The sequence below is a fragment of the Gallinula chloropus genome, assembly GCF_964237585.1.
Source record: "Gallinula chloropus genome assembly, chromosome: 2".
Classification (NCBI taxonomy): domain Eukaryota; kingdom Metazoa; phylum Chordata; class Aves; order Gruiformes; family Rallidae; genus Gallinula; species Gallinula chloropus.
In genome coordinates, this window is record NC_140086.1 from 40,602,876 (window position 1) to 40,627,749 (window position 24,874).

The window sequence follows — 24,874 nt, forward strand, 5'->3', positions numbered from 1 at the left end:
TGGCTGAAGAGTCCATCGCCCACCTCTCTACAACCTCCCTTCAGGTAATTGCAGGTGGTGATAAGGTCTCCTCTCAGCCTCCTCTTCTCCAGACTAAACATCCCCAGCTCCCTCAGCCATCCCTCATATGATTTGTCCTCCAGCACCTTCACCAGCCTGGTTGCCCTTCTCTGCACTTGCTCAAGGACCTCAATGTCCTTTTTATGGTGGGGAGCCCAGAACTGGACACAGTACTCAAGGTGTGGCCTCACCAATGCCAAGTACAGGGACACAATTACCTCCCTAGACCTACTGGCCACACTGATTTGATACAAGCCAAGATGCCATTGGCCTTCTTGGCTGCCCGGGCACACTGCTGGCTCATATTCAGCCTGCAGTCAACCAACACCCCCAGGTCCTTCTCTTCCTGACAGCTCTTCTCCAGCCACTCTTCCCCAAGCCTGTAGCTCTGCATGGGGTTGTTATGTCCCATGTGCAGCACTCTACACTTGGCCATGTTAAACTTCATCCCGTTGGTCTCAGCCCATCGATCCAATCTGTTCAGATCCCTCTGAAGAGCTTCCCTACCCTCAAGCAGATCAACACTTCCTCCTAGTTTAGTGTCTTGACTCCTTTTGTCAACAATGGAGAAAAATAGACTCCGCCACACGGTAGTTTATTTCATCTTCAACTCAGTCTTTCATATAGCTGAAACTAATCATGCCTTAAACCAACTTGTCTCTCTCTTCCCACCTATGAAAATAGTCCGGGTTCACATACATGTGTCATCAGTGAGTTGCCAACATGGAAACCTGGTCAAATCCAGTAGGGACTTCTGGATTATGGGGCCTCAGGTAATTAATTGCACTTCATATATGTCTATTATGAATTGCACTTATATGCATATATGTCGTATATTGCACTTATATGCATATATGTCATATATTATGAATTACACTTCATAATATGTCTAAAGTCAGCTTTTCTCATATTGTGAATTTTAATGGTAATTAAACAGAGATTCAATATCTACTGCCAGGTCATGTCTTACTGTACTCTAGACACCTTAAGAGGCAGTAATTTAGATACCATGCCACCTTTGAAATGTCAGTATTTTTGCTGTATCTACACAGCTATATCAGATTCATCTCCTGCCTTAAAGAATATGCTGCAATCATGGTTTGTTATCATTTTGTGAGATTGCCTTGGAGAAGGGATGATATAGTATCATGAAGGAAATGGTTTCATTGTGTCCGACTTGTATCCATAATCATAATACTTTTCTTGAAGTTCTTTTATTTTACTGTTATTATTACTGACATGAAAATATGCTACAGAATTTCAGTTCAGGTATGCAAAGTTCTCCTTCTCTCCTCCTTGAAAAATTTCTGCCACAGTGAAGACAAGATGTTATTTTGTTCTGTGGTGTACTGTATAAGTTACCTGCTTGTGCCTTTCAGTTTGTCTGGGAGCGAGGTTTTGTTATTCGTTTGGCACAATTCACATATTGTTTGGAATGATGCACACTAATGCCATGACATTCAGACTAAACAAATGGCAATAATTTTCAACCTCACTGGTTATTTGGATATATCCAATTATTTGCATGGGCAAATGTGTCTGCCTGTATGTGTAATAGTGACTAATAATCCCTATCCTGTTATTGACCCATCATCGACACTCTGACTGAACTCGGTAGGAAATGTTCGTGCAGAATAATTGTGAAATCAGGCTAAGCATATAATTAAAAGGTAATCTGTAAAAATTAGAAATTTAAATACAGAATCACATGCACAAGTTATATTTCCTGAAATACCTGAGCTGTTGACAGGAAAAGGAACATTTGTTCCAGGTTCTTCATTCTGAAAACTCTCATATGTGCCCATCTTCCCCAGTTCTGTGCTTTTATCTGTTGCTGTTTATTGCCTGGAATCATATAAAAATAATTTCCAGATCATATTTGGAGCATTACTTTTCCTCCTAAGAACACAGTTTTTGTCACAATGCATTTGTATCCCAGATAAACCTTGCCCAAATATTCTTTTGGAAACATCAACATGGTTGCTGTTAATGTTTATTTACTCAGCAATAATCTTTACAAATCCTTAACAAGCTGGATGTTACCAGTGTGTAATTTCTCATTTGTTAGTTAATCATCCTGATAAAATGCCTAGCCCAGAGAAACACCTATAAATCAGTTATTAGTCATAGTAAATACCAGCTTAGAAGGAAACATCCTGATAATAAAGTGAAAATAACACCATGCCAATGAACTATAAACAACAAAAATGATTCTTTTTTTCATAAAAACAGAAAGAAAAAAAAAAAAAAGAGCAGCCTCATGGATCTGTGACACCTGTGTGTTGCATGCAAAAATTCTCCTGGCACAGGTTTCAAGAGAAGACCCTGCAAGGGGGAAGCTAGTGCTGGAGGAATTTGATGAGCCTTAGTTAGAAAAGTGAAAATTCATGAGGCAGAGGATAACAGACCTTAAATGACAATGAGATAATATTATCAACAAAGGAAACAGATTACTCAAAAGAGCCAAAGGACTGACAGTAGGGAAGAAAAATATTGAATAGAAATTGAGAAAATGTCCTGATGACAGTCAGGAATAGTTACATGTGCTGAAGGATTGCAACCCTGTTCAGGTAGGTCATTAATGACCTTACCATAATAAGTGAGCCCTGCAGAATGCAGAGGAGGAATCTAAGTCATATATATGCAAAAGGTCTTTTTTCGCCTCTTTAAGCTGATGACAATAATTACCTGATGTTTTACAGAAAAAGGAAGAGAAAATATTAGTGTAAATGCTGCTCCATCTACTTTTGTAAAAGGCTTTCCAGCATGAGCCAATATAAATGAAGTCTATACACCCAAAACCAGAGACATCCTCATTAAAATACTGGACTAATTGTTATACCCTTGCATCAGAAGATGATGTTACACATTTCTTGAAGGTTTGAAAAGTTGAATTAAATACAGATTTAAGTAATAAACTAACTTTATTTGTACTTCTTTCATTCCCCATATTAACTTTGTTGAAATATATAAATATAGAAGGAAAGAGGATGTGTTTAGTAGCTAAATCAAATTAAAACTGAAAAATAAAGAAATGCATCAGGAACATAGCAGCTTTTTTGTTAATCTCTTCCACAAACATAAATGCATGATACAGTATGCATAAATTTGTAAGAGGACAATTTTAAATTTGCATGTTATTTATTCAGCATAACCACTCCTTTGGAATCATTTCGATTTCTCTTTTATATAAGTATTTACATAATTTAAAAAATGTATATTATTTACCCAACAGACCATAAAGGCTTCACGCAGAGCAGTTACAGAGATCCAGAACATAACAAAATCTTGGATAAATCTAGTTTGGAGTCATGTGAGTGCATTAGATGATTAGAGAATTACATACATATACACATTGGTTTGTATTTTTAAACAGTAATAGGGGAACCATTTTCCACACCCTTCACAGCTACCTCAAGATAATAGAACAGATATCATGCTATATTATCCAACCATATGATTATGGGAGTTCTACATGTAGAGAGGTGAAAATCTTATTTTTCATTTAAACTATAGATTTATGCACCAAAAATTACAGATAATTTTCATTTATAGAGACAGAAAGCATCTAGAACTATTATCTTTATTTCGACCCCTGTTACTGTTTACTAGGCCAAAATATGAGTTTCTACATAGTATGCAGTGACTGTTGAAGAAGACTTGATTCAAAGTTTCCACAAGATGCAGAGCTATCTGTTCCTGACTCACTTGGGGTGAAATGTTGCTGCACATGACTGTTAGACAGCTGAATTTCAGCTATTAAATATCCACAACAAACTACTCTCTGATAATTGAAAGCTGTAGGTATTGTCTGCCGAAATTTATTAAATAATAAATAGTTAAACGACACTTGGCTCATGTTTTGTCACAAGAATGAAATCAGAGGGGGGGGGAAACCCGGGTCCAAATATGCAAAATAAACCACCAAGATAAATTTTCTCAATTCTGATTAGTCATAGAGGTACAAAAAAGCTCATCAATAACTGTACCCAGTTTGTGCTTTCTTACATGCAGAAAGTTATTAAATACATTGTATTCCCACAAACTGATGTCTTCCACGCAGTTTTCATATGATGAATTCATATGGTTTCGGTAGGATTTTTTTAAGGCTTCATGTTCATGAGGCATGAAGTTCAAACAAACTATTTAATATTTTCTTAGTTGTTATCCCAAAAAGGTGCTTGCTTACCATTGCAAAATACCGATGTTAACACAGTGAAGTGAGAACAATTTACTTCTTTCACAGTAAAAAAGAAGAGTTCAGAGCACGTTTATTAAAACACAGCTGAGATATGGGTACCTTGTTCAGTAATCTCTGTCACAGCACATGCAGGTCTACATTCAGAAAATGAATAATGATCTATGTTCACTGGTAGAGAGATCTTCTCAGCAAATCAGAACAGACCTCATTGTGCCTCTTTAAAAAAAGCCAAACAAACAACAAACAAACAAAACCATAAACCACAAAAAAACCCAGGAAAACATCAGACACATAGTCTTTTGGCAGCATAGCCAGAGAAATGTGAGATTGGCCCTTAAGGGAATTCTTATTCTCAAGTGGATGTAAATGTATTCATCAATGCAAAGAAATGCATAGTGTGTTATATACACAATACATTAATAAATAGCCATGCATTAAAAAATAATGAGATTTTCTACGAAACAACATCTTGTGGTGTTTAGGGTTATAAAAAAGACAGTAAAGGAAGGTGGGGGGGAGATTATATAGAAAATCTGATTAAAATACTGAAATCCCATCCTGTATGCAAGATACAATAAATATTTCATTCGATAACTGTAAACAAAAGAACAAGTGCAGTAAAATGTAATTAAAAATGTAAAAGTGTGGGGAGTGATTTATTTTACCACAGTGATATTAATATTAGAAATAGTGTGTAAATAGATATCGAGGTTCTGCTGCAGAAACAGTGGAAAATGGCTGTTCATTTTCTATAATGAGCTTTCATCCATTTCTTCTTTTTGACTTTCACTTTAAGTACCTCCAATGATTCATGAATAATGATGCTCTTAGCTGTTAGGAAAGCTCTAGCAAAGCTTCAGATCCTGGTACTTCCTAACAGACATGCCTTACAATTTTTATGATTTTCAAAACCTGGTCAATAGATTTAACACAGAGTATTTTGGCAGAAATAAAGATTGTTTCACAGTTCTGGCTTGCCATAGTAAGGCTATGAGGCTTCCTTGTGGTTTGTGAGTCACAGGCCATGATACAAGAAGACAAAGAGGTTCTCTGGCTCAGCAGCAGCTGGCACTCCACAGGCACAACAAATTTTAACGTGTGAAGCACCCTGCCACCACATGCGCGGCTTCTCTACTTTTTTCCTCATACTTAGGTCTATTGGTGAATTTCCTTATGAAGAATACTCTCCAGGTTGCCATTTCCTTTGAAACATGTGGTACTGCTAGGGAGACTGAGCTCTGGTTTTGCATCTGGTCTGGCATTGTTGCTGCTACAAATTACCCCAGGCCTTTCCTGGTAATTAACGACAAGATGGCTTAATGAGTTAGAGAATATCATAGGAAATTGTGGTTTATGGTAAAATAATTGCATATCTGTCAGTCCAAGTGTCAGGCTGTGAGTTCCACTTATCCACAGCTTCAGGGTTACATAAAGCTGCAGAAATTCACCACTTGACCCCTGTTTTTTCAAATGATGCAACACAGATCCAGAAGATGGTATGTGATGGCAACCAACAAGTGCTATCTGTTTGTTTAGACATCATAGTTACACAAACACTGGAAAGGATTCATAATTCCTATGACTGTTCACATTAGATTTAAGTTTAAAAGATATCAGAAATAAAGCCTTAAGTATAGAAATGTAATTTCAGTATAACCACCACTGGTGATAACCTAGGCAATTTAATAGATCAAATTCCTTCTTCCAATAACTTCTTACCCGTTCAGTTCCAACTCGTTTTCAAACACCCAAGGGAAAAAAAGACTACACAGCATGACCTGGAAGGCTACAAATCTGGGCTAATTTAGAACAAAGTAAGGTGAGAGGAACAGTACATTTCCTAGGGAAATGTAGTTTCATTGAAATCAAAGTGCTGGAAGCAAAAAATGTCGATGGGCGACTGCTGAATTAAATAATTTAAGCTTTCTCAATTATCTAATTTTTGACATTACTGAAATAAAATAACTCAACATGATAAATAGGCATTCCATTGATTACTAATTGAATTGCTTTAAATTTTGTATACCATAAGAGGGAACACATTAACTTTTTTCCTAAATCATCTCATTTTGCTGTTCTTAATATCTTCTTCCGGCCACTCCTTTCTTCTTTCAAAACACGAGTGACATTTCTGCTCTCCCTTCTCTCTTGCTACCATGTACAAATGACTTGTATATTGTTTCTACCTCTCCAAGCCCAAGGTATGCAGAGACAACCATGATGATATAATTCTCCTGCTCTTGTTAGGAAGGAATACAGAGTTTGACCATCAGATTTCAATGCATTTACTATAGCTCCCTGGAACTCAATTGCAGAGACTTTTCAAGTTTAATAAGGCTGTACATGAGGTCACTGTGTCACACAAACAGGTTACATAATGGGATCAGGGCTCTGACAGTCCTAATAAATTTGTATTCTGTTCTGGGTGCGTAACAAAAGACTGAAGCTTCAAAATCTTCCTAAGACCCTGACTATGAGAAGTCACTTAAACATTTTCTCTAAAGAACTTGGAACACCTCATTGGCTTTAAATAATTTTAGAGACTTCATAGCAGAAATTGGTAGAGAAGAAAATTTCTATTAAAAAGATCTTTTTGGTGGCTTTGATACTTTTAATATGAAGCATAACAGTTGCTCTGAAGCTTATATACATATATATAATATCAAAATCTGAAATTACTAGTCAAGAAATTGAGGAAGGGAGGAAAAGAGGAAAGGAGGGAGAGGCAAAAACCAGTTTGCAACATTTAAGACACAAAGGTTGAATGTCTTTAAAATTCTGACAAGAAATTTGAGCTATTTTCTATGACATTTTCTTCAGAATAAGTAGTACTAGGTGATTATTTATCAGTGTTTATGATCCTGGTAAAGCAAATAGAAGGTATGTATATGAGTACTAGCATGAGATGGCATGCATAACTGACCTAGGTAGTTTGCAAAAACATGATAGATATTGTGCAAAATCTGATACTACAAAATTCTTATCAGTACATGCTTTGTGCTGAAAGCAGAAGACACCAACTTGTTTCAGGAACAAGAATATATTTCTTGGAATGAGCACAATGCCTGGTAAAGTTTACTAGCTTGTTTCATTTGTACCACCTAAGGTAGTGATCAATCAAATGATTACTCCAATGAAAAACTCAGTTAAATCACTTTCTGTTTTAATATTATAGCGCTTTATCACTCTCCAGGAGGTGCATTCCAGGGCACTGAGCTCAGTACTGTCTGTGAGAGTCACTCTCCCCCCCTGGTTCTCTTACCATGACCAAATAATGCATTCAGTGTGGTGTTTTGAGTCGGTAAGATTCTTGTTCTTATTGTTTTGTTTTCAATATGTACTTACTGCTATATGTTTATATTAGAAAAAGTATGATCTAACACAAGTCCCTGGCACTTGTTGAGACTGATAATACTCAGCCTTGTGGACTCCAAACCCAGTGTCAAGGGTCAGCCCACAAGACGGTTCTAAGGTGTCAGCCGTTGTATTCCCCCCAGGCTCTGAGTCACTTTTTTAAGATTTGCAAGGCTGAAACAAGGGAGTGTCTTTGAAGTGAAAATCACAATCTCAAATGTAACTGATTTTTTGTTGGTTTTTTTTTTAAAGTTAGTAGTAATGAAGGTTTGGTTTCCAGGATTGAGACTTAACAGCATTGAGGAGAGATGTTCAAAATCACATAAGAAAACATTTGTAAATATGAATATTTAACTCTGCCATTCTTTATGATATCACACAAAATCACATTTCAAGAACTAAAAAATGTTTAGCTGATATTTTCAAAAAAACCCTATCTACACACTGAAAATAAAGTGCTATTCTGAATATCTAGATTGACATGTAGGCCAGCTGAAGTAAGACTTTTTATGAGGAAAGATTATGTTTGGTTATTTCAATGTAACTGCAAAAATAAATGGATAATATTTAAAATGGTAAATTTACAATTGCATTCTTGGGTTCTTATTGCTTCATCTCAATCTGACCACTAGCAAGGCAAATTTGTTGGATGTTATCATCACCAATGATTCTTTGCTGTTGTGCTAATATGAAAAGAATTGATTAGTATGTTAAGACTGTATTAGATAACAAATATCTCCCTAGAGCAGAAAGCCAACATTAAAAATGCTGTAGCGTAAAACAGATGTTTTGCTATTATATTTCAGAGAAAGCATTTATGGGGGGGAGGGGCAGGGAGTAAAGACAGGCAATACATGATATATTTACATTAAATTAGACAGAAAAAACTGATAACCTCTTTCCCAAAGAAAAAAGTGTCTCCTAGATGCAATTGATTCATTCTCTTTTCAGGTAAGTGTTTTGCTTTGGTATATGGTACGGCAATGTACTTCAGACTTTTTCCTGGTCATGTTGTGGTGTTCTTGTCCATTTTACAGTATCTTCTAAATTTATCTGTGCTACTGTTCCATTTCTTAAGAGATTTTTTAAATATTTACTGCATTTAACAAGATACCAAGCTTCCTCATTTGTAGGGATTAAGTTGGCAAAAAGAAATGGATAATTCTCCGTTGAAGAATAAATGCAATTATATAGAACAGAAACACCAAATCATGGAATCATAGAATATCCTGAGTTGGAAGGGATCCATAAGGATCATTGAGTCCAACTCCTTGCAGTAATGAGCAGCCATAAGTATTTATAGCATCAGAATTTAGTGATAAGTGGCTGAATTACTAAGAAATGTCATTTTATTGTTTTTAAAGAGTGCTTCTAGTTAACTCTAACAGAAACTATCGGGGGTTTTTTTTTGAGGAGAGACAGGGTTTTCTTCCCTGAGAACTCATGAAAAAAGGCATTCTACTGCTACCAACCTCCATAGGATGGAAAAAAGGCAAAATCTGGAGTTATTCCAATCTCATAGAACCTCCAAACAATTACATTTCTTAAAAGGGAGAAGAGGTGAAGCAAATCATTACTTCTCTCCTTGTCATTTGTAAATCAGATTTCATATATGGACACATTTTATCATTTCTAGAAGACCATGTTTGACAGTTGACTAAGATATCTGACCTAGCTGGGGCTTCCCGACATCTGAAATGTGTACTTATGAGTGAAAGTATATTTGGAAGCAGCAGTGCCCTGGTAGCCACTCTACTTGTAATTCCTCATAATTTCTACTGTGTTATTCTGCAATAATACAATTTTTTTAAAATTTCTAGTGCAATATGCAGTAAGCAACTGAGGTCATTGTTCCTCCACAAGTTTTTATTTGGAGCATATTCTGGAATTATGCTATTAAATATGTAATGCCATGGATTTTAAAGCAAAAAATCCCCACCCCAAAACAGTGACCAAGTTGCCCAATAATCTTGAACTGGATTCAACAGGAAAAATGTGAGCAAAGCAGATAAATCAGGGGGGAGTAGAGTTCAAAACTGTTAAATTTGGATCAGTGTCATGGATGCAGTGCAAGACATTTAGGAAGCTGGCAATATTACAAAAAAAAAAAAAAAGTGATTCATAGAAACAGTATTTGGATAGCTTTGCTGGACAGGCTCTGCCCTGAAATGTGACATGAAAGAAGCATCACTGAACTTATTTTATTAAAGGCTGACAATTTAAATAAGTGCCTGAGGCTCATGATAATTTTCAATATTACCATTATAATCATAATTGATCTAATATCCTCATGTCCTGATATGTTTTTAGCTGTGCAACCTTTGCCTCAGTAGGCTGGAAATGTGAAAAGTCCCATACTTGCAGCAAAAGACTTCAATATATTTCACTACCCTTTGCCCTTTACTGTGCTTTGCCATTTGTTTATCTGGCATTCTTTGACTTCTCTGTACAGGCCCAACAACTTTGGGGAAGGAGAAGGAGTGCCTACCATAATGCCTCGTCAGTCACAGCACTGAGTCTATAAAAGGTTAAAGAACAGCAGCATTCAACTGTCTTCCACAGGCACGGGTAGCTATTCAAACTTTCATGTTTTGCTTTTGTGACAGAGTCTGCAAGGAGAACATAAAATGCCACAATATGACTCCATTCTCATGACAGCAGCTGTTACAAAAATGGAAAATAACACAAACAACATATTATAGGTTTTTAGATGGTAATCACTTCACCATTTTTGGATTCTGTATTCAAAAGCTGTCTGGCCTATTGTCTTAGAAGAAAGAATTCACAGAATCACAGATTGATTTGGGTTGGAAGTGACCTCACAGATCATCTAGTTCCAACTCCCCTGCCATGAGCAGGGACACCCTCCACTAGACATGGCTGCCCAAAGCCCCATCCAACCTGGCCTTGAACACTGCCAGGGAGGGGGCAGCCACAACTTCTTTGCAGAACCTGTTACAGTGCCTCTCCACACTTAAAGCAAAGAATTTTTTCCTTATATCTAGTCTAAACCTGCCCTCCTTCATCTTAAGGCCATTATCACTTGTCCTATCACTACCTGTCCTTCTAAAAAGTCCCTCTCCAGCTTTCCTGCAGACTCTTTCAGGTACTGGCAGGCTGCTGTTAGGTCTCCCCTGAGCCTTCTCCGGCTGAACTCAAACTCTCAAAGTCTGATACACGCGCTATCCTTAAAAAAAAACCAGTCACAATTAAATTTCAATTCTCAGGCTTTGTGGCTTCATCACATCTGGTATAAAAAGGTGACTGTCTTCTAAGAGCAAAAGACACAATGCATGTTTCTCTTAGCTTTCTCTTAGGTAACTAGTTATCTAAAAAAGAAAGGAACAAAATTTGCAATTCACATTATCAGTTACCATTACTCAGAGTCAGTATTGTTATGGAGAAAACTAAGAAATGCTAGTTTTTCAAGTGCTACTATCCAGCATGATATACAGTATATAATAAAATAATACTTTCAATGTCACAGGGAAACATTTCAAAACTTAAAAAAAAACCCCAACCAAACAACTGCAATGCTCTGTGAAGCCACTGATCTTCTTTTGTGCCTTTGAAATCTTTTAAGATAGGCCTTTGGTCTGCATGCTAAAGATTCACGTGTCTACCTCTGGACAGTACACGTGTGTAACTCATACCAATCTCCAGTAATGGTACCCATATATTCCCAGTAGTGCATTAAGCAGTGTGCACAACACCTGTGAAAGTTAATTAATCTCTCTATTATTCTGTGTAACATGATGTTTTACAGGTGGGTTTTAGAGAACGTGTTTTAGAAAGACACTGAGGCTTTATTAGTCAGTTTTTAGTCATACTCAGATAAGTTTATTTCAAAGTGTGAAAGCAAAACAGAGAACTGAACTTATTCTCCACATTCAAAAAGTCCATCTTCATAAATCCACTGCCTAACATCCAGTCAATGATATAAAATACTACCAAATCAGGTTTATTCTGTATTCTACAGTGATGCCCACATGAGTTTTGTGTGTAGAGCAATGGACAGCTATACCGTGGGCAACCTAGTTACAAGGTTATACTATCTTAGGGACCAGCACTTAGAAGTTGAGGAGGATCATACTTTCAAGACTTCTTGACCACCTATTAGGAAAACACAATAAGGAAAGAATAAAACAAAAAAATCCCACAGAACTGAAATGGAACTGAATTATGTCCAGACCAGATAAATTAGGGAAATATTTATCAGCTTTGGTTGGATAACAGCAATGAGATGTAGCCTTGAGAAAAGAACTCTTTAAGTTGCAGTGAACAAAAGGATTGTAAATGAACTGGAACATATGGTCTGAAGTAATTTTCTCAGTATTATTCACAAGTCATTATTTTCTTTAATGGACCTACATTTTTGTGGTGTACAAAATCACATATCACAGAATCACAGAATTGTAGGGGTTGGAAGGGACTTCGAGAGATCATCAGGTACAATACATGTTAGTAGAAAATGAAGAAAGGGAAAACAGTTGGAAATCAGCAAGTGTTTTTTTAGAGTAAAATTAAGAAGAGGGGCCTGATTCATTTGCCTGTAAGACATAAAAGCAGCTACATTATGGATACACTGAGAGACACTGACTGACCTCTTTGACAGCATATAGCATGCTCTTTGAAACCTGCCGATGACAAACAAAATCTATTTGTGAACAGAATTTTTCTACCCTTCCCAGATTTGTACTGCTGGAGAAAACCTTTTCTTTGATTGACAAGATTTATTTCACTCTCTGATATATTTGATACCAGTCTTACTTCATATGTAGAGTTCAGTCAAGGAAGTAAGTGCGCAATAAAATAAATGGGCGTAGAGCATAACCAGAGTGACCTGCCTTCAGAGCTGCCGTATATTTATACACATTAAGTGTTTTGCTCAAACTGGATTGTTCTGTCAAAACACTGAGCTTTAAAACATAGCTCAAGAAATGTATGGAGCACTCTTGAAGATATTTAAAACTCATTAGGTTTTACAAAAATGAACCTGATTTGGATAGCATTTTATTCAATATATGTTTTATTTATGATAGAAGAAAGAAACTAGGCAAAGCATTTATTACCTGTGTTCTCACTTACACAACACATTTTCAGAAACCAACGCAATATGTAGGAAGACAGGAAATCATTATAACACAAAATGTCGGCAAATATACAAAATAAGCAAAGATGTATTGTTAAATTATTCATGGATACAGACTTTAAGGCCAGAAGGTCAATTGTACCAACAGTTTGACCTCGTATGTAATATGAGCAATCAAATTTCATAGTCACACCAAAGTGAACTCAAAAGCTTGTGCTTGCTAAACTACTACTTTCAGAAAGACATCTAGTTTTGATTTATGAAGACTTCAGAAGTGGAAAAACTTAAAAATATCCTTGATATTTTGTTCTAAACTTTAGTTATCCTTGCTGTTAAAAATGAGTACAGAATTTTTTATTTGAATTTCAGTATCTTTAAGAACTACCAATTGGCTCTTGTTATGCTGGTTCTTTTCTGTCCCAGGTTTAAGAGCCTTTAGTACCAGTTATTTTTCCTCATGTAGACACTTATATACCATAATCAAATCACTTTTTGATCTTCTTTCTCATAATCTAAGCAAGTAGAACTTCATAAATATTATATTGCAACACATTATTTTCAACTCTCAATCATTTTAGAATCTCCTCTTGGCAGTTACAGGCACCTTACATATCACTGGGTAAAAATTTCTGAGCTATTTTACTTCAAATAAGAGAAATGGGATTTGGACAATTCAATCTGTTGATTTAGGACCATTTCAACTGTGCAATCTCAAACAGGATAAGGTGTCATGCTGAATACATTGACCCAGAATTACATGCCTATTCAGAAAAGTATTCTGCATATATGCTATTGCAATGTTAAATTTCACAAGTCAAACAGGTAAGTCATAAAATTAAATTACTGCCAGGTCTTTGAAGAGAGTAAAATTCACAGCGTGACAAAGGAAGGAACAACAGCTGACAGCAAAAGTTAACAAGTAATCAATAAATGCCAGCTGTTTCATGTTATCCAATTCCATGATGAACTTTCAGACAACGCAATAGGTCCAGACAGATCTAATGCAGGACAATTTCTATATACTCTGTTCCAGGACTAGTGAAGCAGACATTCTGTTGCATACTCTCATCCAACATAGATTTTTTTTTTTTTTTTGTGAGTTGTTGGAAAGATATGGTACCAGAGAAGTACAGTAACTTGAAGTGGCTGATGCTTGATGAACGAAAGCTTTGTTCTCACTTGTTGGTGGCTTCTGTGCTTCCTTACTGGCTCTCACACTGGTCAGCAAGAGGAAAAGAGGCCTCTGAAGGCAGGGCACTACAGCTGCAAAGTAGTGAAGCACAACAAAACTGTCTCTTGTTTTCTCTCTATTATTATTTCTTTCCTTAAGAGTTTCCTCTTCATTAACGATAGAGATTGGAAACTTTCCCATCAATCATGGGGATGCAAGGCTAAAGTCTCTCACTGTCTATTCAGCTAAAAGAACAGTAACTAAAAAAGTTTTGCTGGTGAGGTAATTCTGACTTGAGAAGAATCGCAATGGATCAAGGAAGACTTGTTTTTAAAAACAGGAGGATGTGTGCCAACAAACTTGTGAATCCTCTGAACACAGTAGTACTGACTTTACACCTGCATTATTTACAGATGTATAAAAGGTTTGACCAGGGAAAATTTCCAAAGAGGAGGGAAAAAATTGCATCCATTCACTAGAAACAAAGTATTTCAATTCATAAATGCAAGCTATGTCTTTCAGTGGTTAATCTAGATTTTTGCTTTTTTTGCTCCTATTTCCTCTTGCAGGATTACTGAACCATGAGCTATTCTTGATACTGAGGTTATAACAGCCTAAGAACAGGCAATTTTCACAGTGTGTAGGAACATGGAATTGGGATGAAGAAAGATGAGGATCACGCAGTCATATTCCAATTATATCCAGACATATTATTTTTACTTAAAATGTAGTTGCTTGCCACCAAGCCTGATTTTTGTGATGGGCTTTGAATTTATTTTGGACCTATATTCACTCATGGAAAATGTTGTGTGTTTACTCTTACGCCAAAACTATCCTTTTACTTAAAATACCTGTTCCCATATTTTAAAACTTTTCCGTAGGGTATCATGAAGTTAAATTTATTGTGTTAACACCTTTGTGAATCTCTGAACAATGACTTTTGGATTTTTCTTCCTGTCTGGTTTCAGAAGAATTTGCTAACAGGGTATTTTAATTTTAATTTTAATTTCTGCTAGAACAGCCTATAGAGTACTTGGAGCACCAGCATTCTAACAGGGAAGTACATACAAATAAAAGCCCAGCTTTTGTTGCAATGTTTTAACCATTGCTTCAGCAGTTTTACAAAGATTGTGTTAAAATTGTTGATGCGATCATAGCAGAGTTAAAGATCCCCTAGCTTCTACAATATATATATTCTAGAAATTGTCTCATGCTGTATATCTGCTTTCTTATATGACTAAATGTACAGTTGCTTTATTTTTTTACCTTTGAGACTACTGGAATATCCTGTATATATAATGTAGCCTGTTGGTAATTTATCATAATATAGGATACCTTGGCTCTGGCACAACATATATATTACAGTGTTTAAAATTAATCCACTACATGTTTCTATATGCTTGGGATATATATCTGTTTCTATACAGCTTAGGCATCTGAGTTTCCCTTTCCCTGCCAGGAGCAGAAAACTGACCACCAAATTCTGCTCTGAGTTATATCTATGAAAATCCATTGGTTTCAATGGACATGCATATGTTGGAGCAGAATGTAACCTAATAAGCTACATTCTATTTAAACTTACTGTCATTTTTCCAATATTTTAAGAATTAACAAAGTCAATAAAAGACAGAGTTAGCAAAATGGATTTGGGAGATGATAGCCATTCCTCCAACACAAACAATAAAGGCTTCAACAATCCTACTCATTTTAATAACATTCATTAAACTGCAAGAAAAATATATCCTACAGAACCTAATCTAAACAAAATAATTAATTAGGGAAAAAAAATAGAACTACTGTGCTATGAACAATGAAGACAGCTATCACAACAACATTGGTAAGAGGTGCTTTCCTCCTCTCCTACACAGCAAAAGAGCAGCATGGGTTTCTGTATAATCTCTTGGTTTAGGAAAAAGAGATTCTTAGTACATTATTCTACTATCATCATTACTGAAAATTTTTTCACTCCTTCCCAAGTTCCCCTTGAGAAGGAGAGGGAGAGATTGCCAAAGAAAATAGCCCTACCTACAAGTCTTTTTCTTGTTTTTCTTAAGCTAGTGATATTATGACATTTGGAGTAAATAACTTGCATGCCTTTTAGCTGAGAGGTAACATTTCATGAGTGACATTGATACTTTAGGTTCTTTGGGTATATGTATTAGACAGTACCTTGGTACCTGGTGGTATTTACAAAGGGTCTCCCTTCTCATTGAAGGGATGTGTTTTGAGTGGCTTTTTTAAGAAACAGTTGCATTTGATTAAGAGTTATCAGGGTGACCAGATCTGAAGTATTAGGTGGAAAGTTGATTTCCTTTATAAGAAAAACGTGGGGAACCATGGTGGTTATAGAGTTGCGAGGATAATTACTGGAAAAATAATCTATCTGGACAGAAAATTGCCCAAAACACATATTGAATGTAATGTTCCAGTTTCTCTATTATCTGTTTCACAAATAATGAGTCACTGGAGCACACCCGATGGGGTTGACCCTGAAGAGACTGCAGAACTCAGCAGGGGTAAGTCAGGTTTCATAAGATATCTTTTAGATCAAATAATGGGGGAAACAATAAATATCTTAGAGAGGAGAAATACAAGTAGAATTGTATATGGACAACTAGATTCCCTGAAGATACTCAAAAGTCTGTTAGCACCATATTTTTTTTCTGACGGTGTATTATAACTTGTTACTGGCACGTGTTGTAATGTGTACTCTTCACAAAGACATTTTGTCCCAAGGTGGCATATAGACTCCAAGAAGCTAATTGAACACCAGAAAAAATACAACAAGGTGGTGAACTCAGACAATGCAAAGAGTATTTTCTATTGTATTTGAAGATGTTGTCAAAATATTTCAGGATACAGTAGTGCTTTCATCAAGTTGGTCTAGAAGTGAGAACAAAAATTCCAAGTATCTATAAGCTTACTAAGTGAAATGGGAGTTCCTTATATTTTTATGAAGTATCTAAGGATTTACTAAGCATGTCCTCAGGATATACACATACATAAATATACACATGTATAGGTACTCATATACAATATAGTTTACTTCATGTATTGAGAAATAAGTGATAGCTTAACACTTCCGTTAAATTCCTCCGAATCTCACAGACACCTTACTATTTTTTTCCTAAAAATTTATAAATAAAACCAGAACTATCCAGCAGATATTTAAAATACATTTTTTACATAAGAACGTAAAAATGTTTAAATAAGTCTTAGTGTTAATATCTCCCAAAAAAGAACACTACAAATCAAACTACCAGCTGGAACAGGATATGTAGAAGATGAACTGCTTTTATAACTACTGACTTTTACATTTAGGTCATAATTACAGCTACAGTTTTGGCAGGATATTTTCAAAGAATTTCATGGTAGATCTCAGAATTCTCCTCCATTAACAGCAGGGCTACCAGTTCATGTAGCTTTGACTTCAACCAACAAATAGAGATCTTAGTAGCAAAGCATACATCAGTAATGGTATCAGTACTAACAGACACAATTTAAATAGCTACGGAAAAGAATAGCCATAAATTTATTTAGCAGGGAAAAAATTGGTTTTCACATGCACTTTGATGTGAATTGAAACTACACTGTGGTTGTCTTTCCTGATTCCTTGGCATGTCATTCTGAAAAACATCATTGTATGAAAAAAATTATTACGGAGCCCATAGACACCAGTAGGCTCAAAGCCTTATTAGTCAGCACTAGACGTCAATCTCAGTTTTTAAGTATCTCATTAGAAATTATGTTAGATTTCAACCTTAGGAATAAATTGTCTTCAAAATGGTATCATATACAAAACATTTATTGAAACAAAGCTTATTTGGCTTGGCTATGTTCAAAGTATTCAATCCGAGAAGGTTAGCACTGGAATAACAAAACGTAGCTCATGCACAAAGGTCTCCAATTTCGGGAGGGGTTTCTCTGCACGCGCACCCCCCCACACACCCCAAGCCCCCTGGCTCATTTGATATTATCTGAAAAAGCAATACCTACTAGAAGAGATTTAAGAGCTAGAGCCCTTTGCCAAAGCTATAATTCTTTTTTCCCACAGGACTAAGATGGTGCTGCTATGAAAGGTGTTGAACACAGTGGTACCAGCACTTGCGCATCAGTCTACAATACACAAAACCCATGACAGTCTCTCAATATTTTTTCATGTAATTTATGTCACAAAATTCAGCAGATGTTCCCCAAAAAGACTGGGGGAAAAACACTTAGAAACCACACATATTTTCCATACACATACGTACATGAAGACAAAGTATGTAAAACTAGAAGCAGCATTCTAAGTTTAACTTAATTTTTATTTGATTGTACAGGAGAAACTTCCTGGGAGAAACAGATTGTCCATGCTTGTTCTTTTCCCAAAAAGGTCAAGTGGTCTTTGAATAGAAACAATACAGAAACACTTTCACATGACTTTCAAGAAGCTTTGGTAAGTGTTTTTTTTTCCCAGTTGATCTAAACAAGGTATGGCACCAGCATAAGGTATATTTTTCCCAAGAAGCTTTCAAGTAGCTTTTCATGGCAGGACTGTACAGAACATGAAATGAAACACTAGCAGTGCAAGAATCCTTTGTTAAGTCCATAAACCTTTCCATGTTTTTATTTGTTCTTACTAAAAATAGTTTATTCACCGTTTTTTGTACTTCAGTTGCTTTTCCTACTGTAGCTTTAACTGCTTGCAGCCTCCACTTCCGCGAGTTTCTCTCAAGATGTTTGTCGCAGCTTTTTTGTTTGAAATCACTATCATTTCTGCTCTAAAAAAAATAAAAAAAATAAAGTACCATCCCTTCTGTGAAATGTCCCCTCTGGATTCCTTTCACTTCTTCATTTAATATTTGTAGATGCCACTTTGCTCACATCTGCTGAAGTAATTTTTTACCTCTTTTCAAGCTCCACAGCATTTTCCCACCTTCCCTCATTGAAACATCACTGGCTGGTTCCTTCCACACATACAAGCTTCCAACAGCTAAATTCCTGTGTTACCAGCTGAGAAACCTGCTGATTTGATTTGTCATGAGTACATGGCACATATTCATTTGTATTGAAGGCAAATTAAATATATTTTTCTACACACTGGCAAGATTTCAGTTTTAATTCAAAAGTTCTGTGACAATCAGGGTAAGACTGTAGCTTCAGTCATAAATATGTCTCTATAAAATATATCGGATTTTGCCTTAACTCCTCTAGTAGTATATTAATAATTAACAGATATCCAATTAAGTGTACTGATGCCTTTACCCAAACATGGGTTTTCTTTTAGGCATTTCCAATTTAGACTTACAAGTGTCAATTTCTTTTATTGACACAATTTTTAAAAATTCAAGGGGCATCAGTAATGTCATACTTAATGTTAGTTAACAATCTTAACGTCATAAATTACAACTTCCCAACCTTCCTGAGTTTCATCCAGTATCAGAACTGCTTGAGGAGGTGGTTTCACAGCCCTTCTCTAGATCCCATTATGAAGTGACTGGCAATTCACTTCATTTTCTGTTATAAAGCACAGTAGCTCCACACTCCTCCTCAACTGTTCTAAACCATTCTCTCATCTAATAAATTATCTTACTAAGCTTGTATCTTAGATTGAGCTTTTAGGGACTTTTTACAGAGATAATCTACCTAATCAGTTCTGCTTTGTTTATGAAAGCTCATTTTAGAATGAATCTGCATGGGAACCTCAGCAGTGTTTATTCAGGCTTTTTATACTGTGAGGTATGAATATTGTGCTTTTTAATTTTTGGACTGAAGAGAGAAGTGTCAATGTCTGTGAAAAGAGGAGGCTACTACCATGTAGGGCAGTAGCATCTATGGTCATTACACTAAAATATGAAGAAGTGTAAACATTGTATTGGTGTGCATCAGGTTTTTTTTTTCTTTTTTAAGTATGACAGATAGCTAAATTTGATTTTACAGTGATCAAAGGATGGTGTGAGAAAAAATTAGCAAGTCTGTTTCCCTCCTTTCAGGAAGACATTTAAATCACAAGTCTTCAAATGTTGCCTGATCCTTCTGATAAATTTTGTGGAAATTCAGCTTTCTGCACACTCCCTTTATTATATCACCTGCTATAGCCTAGCTCAAAATATTTCCATCTAAGTATTTAGTGGGGTACCCTGATGTGGAAGTCTTAACACAAAGCAGACTGTGTAAACATGCAGTGCCACACACAGCAGAAGGACTAAGAATTGCTGTTGTTCCTCTTCAAAAAGAAAAGAGTAGTGAGATCTCAGTGTATATCTTGAGAGGCACACAGCTCTGCATTGCTTTGTTTCACTTTCATCGGGTAACAGGGTTGAGTTATTTTTATTTCTTGAGGCTTTCCCACTTCGTGCACAGGCTAGAATTTACTTCTGCACATCCACCAAAATGTTTCTCATTAGACATGTTAGACTTCTGCTTCTGAAGTGTAGGCTTTCATAATTTTATTTGAAAAACTGGGTCTAAGCCTTCTGCATAGGTCATCATTTGTGTTAGTCACACTTGCTAAAACTCAGTATCACAGAATCACTTCTTTATCTTTCTTCCCGAGGGTTCTTTATTGGCAAGTCACAACAAACTGTAAAATTTGCTACATTTACCATGAACAGCTTGTGAAACATGTCAACTTTCTCTATAATTTTCACAGAGCTTTAATTATGAATCAATGTGATGTTATGAATAGGGGTATTCATAGCTAATGCTTTCAACATGCAGTAAGCAATATTTCTATTACTTAAACATTGCTCATATCCACAGGCACTTCATTCTGGATTACTTCTTTTGTGAATACCCGAGCATATGCATTTTACTCAGTCTAATGGTCAAGTTAAAAAGGAAATGATGCATTTTCCATGGAATTTTACATTGCAAATAAGGATGAATTTTCTAACTGGAGAGTTGCAATTCTCCTGGGACTGTTTGTGACTGACACTATATTTTATCTGCACATTGAAACAACACACTTATCAAATGGAAAAGAAGAAGAAAAATTACAAGAGATTTGATCTTCTTTACAGCTTCTAATAGTAAAATACACTGTATGATTAATGAACCTGTCAACTGTAATGGGAAGAATATGTAACAAGTAACTGTGCATTACTTGTTTGCGATTTTTATCTTTTATAAATGCAACCATGGGTAAGATGATAAGATTAACTCTTTGTGCTTTTAAGTGAACATTATACGCAAGAATAATACAACCTCTGGTGCTTCTTATCTTTCTGTCAGTTCTCAGTCGTAAGAATTGGAATTTTCCCTAATTCCATAATAACTATATTATTATTTCATTTGGCATATCTACACATCTACTGCTGGATAAATTATTCACAGCGATGAAATACAAAAAGGCCACATAGCTCACCTGACTCATTCCATTTAGTACCTTATGCTTTGTACCCTGCAGACTTTTGTGACCAAAAAAAAGGGGTTTTATAATTTCTTCAGGATTTTTAAGAGGCCATAGAAGAGCCCTGGGAACATATTGGAACCTGCCTGGCATCTAGGCAGCATGGCAGGTGGGATATAAGTCCTATCTATATCATCTTTGAGATGCTCTCTATGTCATTGTGTATCCTGATGTCCTATACTCTAAGAATAACGTTGGGAAAAACATCTTTCAAGTCTCACTGACTTAAAACTTAAGGAATTTTAATGTTTTTTAAACTACATTGCAGCAGTACAGCTCTGGTATAGGAGCCAAATCAGGGACTGCTGACAGTTTTCTAACCAACTATTTGGACTGAATAAGAGGGGCAAAATTTTTGCATCTAAATGTCAGAAATTTCTTCATATGATAGTAGCCAGGTATCTCTAAGAACAACATTAAAAGAAAATGCTTATGAAATTTCTCTGTCTTCAGAATTTCCAGTGGCATTAAAATAAGAGGAATTTATTTATTGCCTTTAATTCTCTAATTATTTCTTGACATTCAACTATCTTGTAAATTGTGACACTGCAAGTAATACATGAGTGTTCCACATCTACAGAAATTCTGAATTAGCAGTATGGGAAGTGTTTTCAACTGGAATAAAATCGCAGCCTGACACTTAATTCTTCACAAGACAAAATTTTCTAATTATCTTATCAGACAGAAATAAATTAATAAGGCTTTAATATATTGAAAATGGGCTCACAATGTATGAAAACAGTCCATTTCCCTTAAACATTTGAGAACCTGAAGTTTTAAGTTTTAAAATAAATTTCTAAAGTACATGGTGAAATCATACATAGTGATGGGGAAAGCATTTGGCATAGTGTTGAAACTGGAAAAATTACCTGTGATTAAACTGTATGCTGCTTTGAGCATTTGTCACAATGTTGCAATGTGTTATTTATTGTAATGTCACTTCATCAAATTAGCCTAGTAGCATTAACAGTGCAGGCTACAACATCCATATTTACTATTAGAAATATTATTTTAAATCAATCCTTATTGTTTGCTGCCTTTACTCTTTTTATATATATATATATATATAAAGTCCTATAAACCAAATTATATGCTCAAGGTGAGATTTGTCTACTTCCTCAGTACTATGATCTGTGTTTTGCAAACCTTCAGCTGTGCAAAGCAGTTGTGCTGTTTTCTTTACAGCTATCCCCCATCTCTTGAATTCAGGCAAAATGTGACACAAAAGGGAATCATCAAATATGATTTCTACTGGCTTTACTTTCACACAGCATTCCATATTTCTGAAGATTTCAGTCCGTTAGAAGTTAAAGAAAAACAGAGGCAAATTAGGTCCATTACTTAATAGAAAGCCATAGTTCAGTGCAGGTGAACTATCCAAAACTGTCCAATGCCATTTTGCCCAAACAAGAGGTTAAATATGAAACAATAAAGTTTCAACAATAAAATAAGTATCGGAACAGAAAAGGAAATGAATAGGTTAAAAAATAGACAAGGTTGTGTTATATAAATGCAATGAAGTTCTACATTTAGAATGCTAAAGAACTAAAATAAAAATAAAAGTACTAAAAATGCAGAGAGAATTCACAGGGGATGAACTGTGGACAGTGAAAGAAAATACTCATCTTTAAAAAGGGAATAAAAGCGGTTTTAGGGTGTTGCATATGAGGTAAGATAATGTCTACAGTCATTAGAACATCCTACAACCATTGCTGCTGTCATTATTCTTAAACAATCCATCTTTAAGTGCTGAAAGGATAAGTTGACAAGAAACAATCAACACAGATTTTGAGGACATACCATATCAAGCCTGTATAATTCTTTCCTGTGGGACAAAAAATTGTTCTTTTGGTTGGTGCAAAGTAATAGATCTAAATTAGCTTGACATTAATAAAGCTTTTAAACCTGTTTAAACAATATATTAAACAGACTAAAGGAAAGATAGTCTAGATGAAAAGACTAGAAAATAGGAAGTAAAATATAATGGCCCAAACTAAGTAAACTAGGAAGACAGACTAGACCAAATGTAATTCAGCAATCACATCACCCTTTCAGAAAGTAAAATTACTAAAATATGAACACAGAAACAAAGATTTATAGGAGATTTAAGAAGCATAATGTAAATAAAAGTTGAAAAAAATTATGATTGCTTAGCCTGAAAAGTAACTTTTCCTGTAATACAGACCAAAAAGACAGAGATCAATATTCTCTATACTCAGTGAATGTAGGCAGAGAAGTAATTATCTTAATTTGTAACAGGAGACATTTATGCTAGCTATTAGGAAAAAAAAGTATCTAACTAGTGTTAAACTAGTTCACCAGTCTTTAACAGTGAAACACAGTGATTTTAAGATATGCCTCATTTCATATTTTTTTTAAAAAATACTGCAAGTAAACATCTGCCGGGGTGGTTTATGTTTGAGTTCTCAGCCTGGTAGCAGGAAAAGGAACAAGAAGATCTCTCCAAGGCAACTTCCATGCACAGTTTTTTATATTCTCGGTAACTTCAAATTTATCTTCTAAGGCTACCTTCTAACAGGCTTCAATGGAGGAGAAGGTGATAACAGAGACTAACAGTCCATGTACCAAAAGAAAGAGCATACGCCTTTTCTTGATATTGTGTCTTATGAAGCAGCAGTTGGAGGGTTAGGAGACTCTTGCCCAGCCTTCATCAATGACTACCCTGTGGTACTGGTACACCAAAGAGGTCAAAGTAGCATAATTCTTCCCAGAATGAATAGTAATGGAAAATTTTAATTGACCTTTACCAGTCTACTATTAGGCTCACTTCTTAATTCAAAATGAATTGTCAAGAGCTCATCCAGCTCACCATTTTTTTGGTGCAGAGTTACATTTACTTACTATTCCATGCAGACACAGTGGCCTCTTATACAATACCAAGTCCAGTCTGTGGTAAAGGCATTTTGTAAACTGGTACCACTTAAAACAGACCTCATAGCCTAACATAATATATAAAAAATTGTATCTGTGCCCCGTGGTCTAGGTCAATAGGCAATAGCTCCACAGGCTGCTTTTACAGCCGTCCCCTTCTTTGAGGAACATACTGATGTAAGTTGTCTTCATGGGATGCTAAACTTGACAAGATATCAATGACATGATTTGTCTGCTGTAAATGTCCTGTAGCCAAACTGTCCTCTTCAATGTAAATGCTTACTGAAAGAAATGTCTTAAATTCTAGACTAAGTGTTGATGTAGCACTTTAAAGGCTGGAGAAATCAGACGTTTACCAAGTTGTCTGAGTTGGTAAGTAGCAGTTTTATTTTTAGTGCCTTCAGAATTGGCGTGAAATGCCTTCCCTGGCTAGCATTTCTGCTCTGACTATACGAGCAGTCAGTTAATATGTTAACATATTATACTTGCCAAAATAAAAATCCTAAACCGCACCCACTGACATTAATGATAGACTGTGGAAAGGTTATTAATAATCTGAGTTCGGGCTTTGCTACCAACTGTCAAATAAAGTGTTATGCTACTGAATTCATAATATAACTCTGGAGTGAGGGAATTCTCTGCATTTAAAAGATTTATTGATGTAACTATATTAGTTTTCCGTTGTGTATTTTATGTCAAACAGCATAAAGT

At 35.7% G+C, this 24,874-nt stretch overlaps 1 long non-coding RNA gene across 1 annotated transcript in view; it reads right to left on the minus strand.

The window, feature by feature from the left end:
• Positions 1-24,874, minus strand: part of LOC311188564 — a 96,066-nt gene that overhangs the window by 22,673 nt on the left and 48,519 nt on the right. Inside the window, exon 2 of the long non-coding RNA XR_014617119.1 lies at positions 1,796-1,905. This is a non-coding gene — a long non-coding RNA (uncharacterized lncRNA). The remainder of the gene's footprint in view (positions 1-1,795; positions 1,906-24,874) is intronic.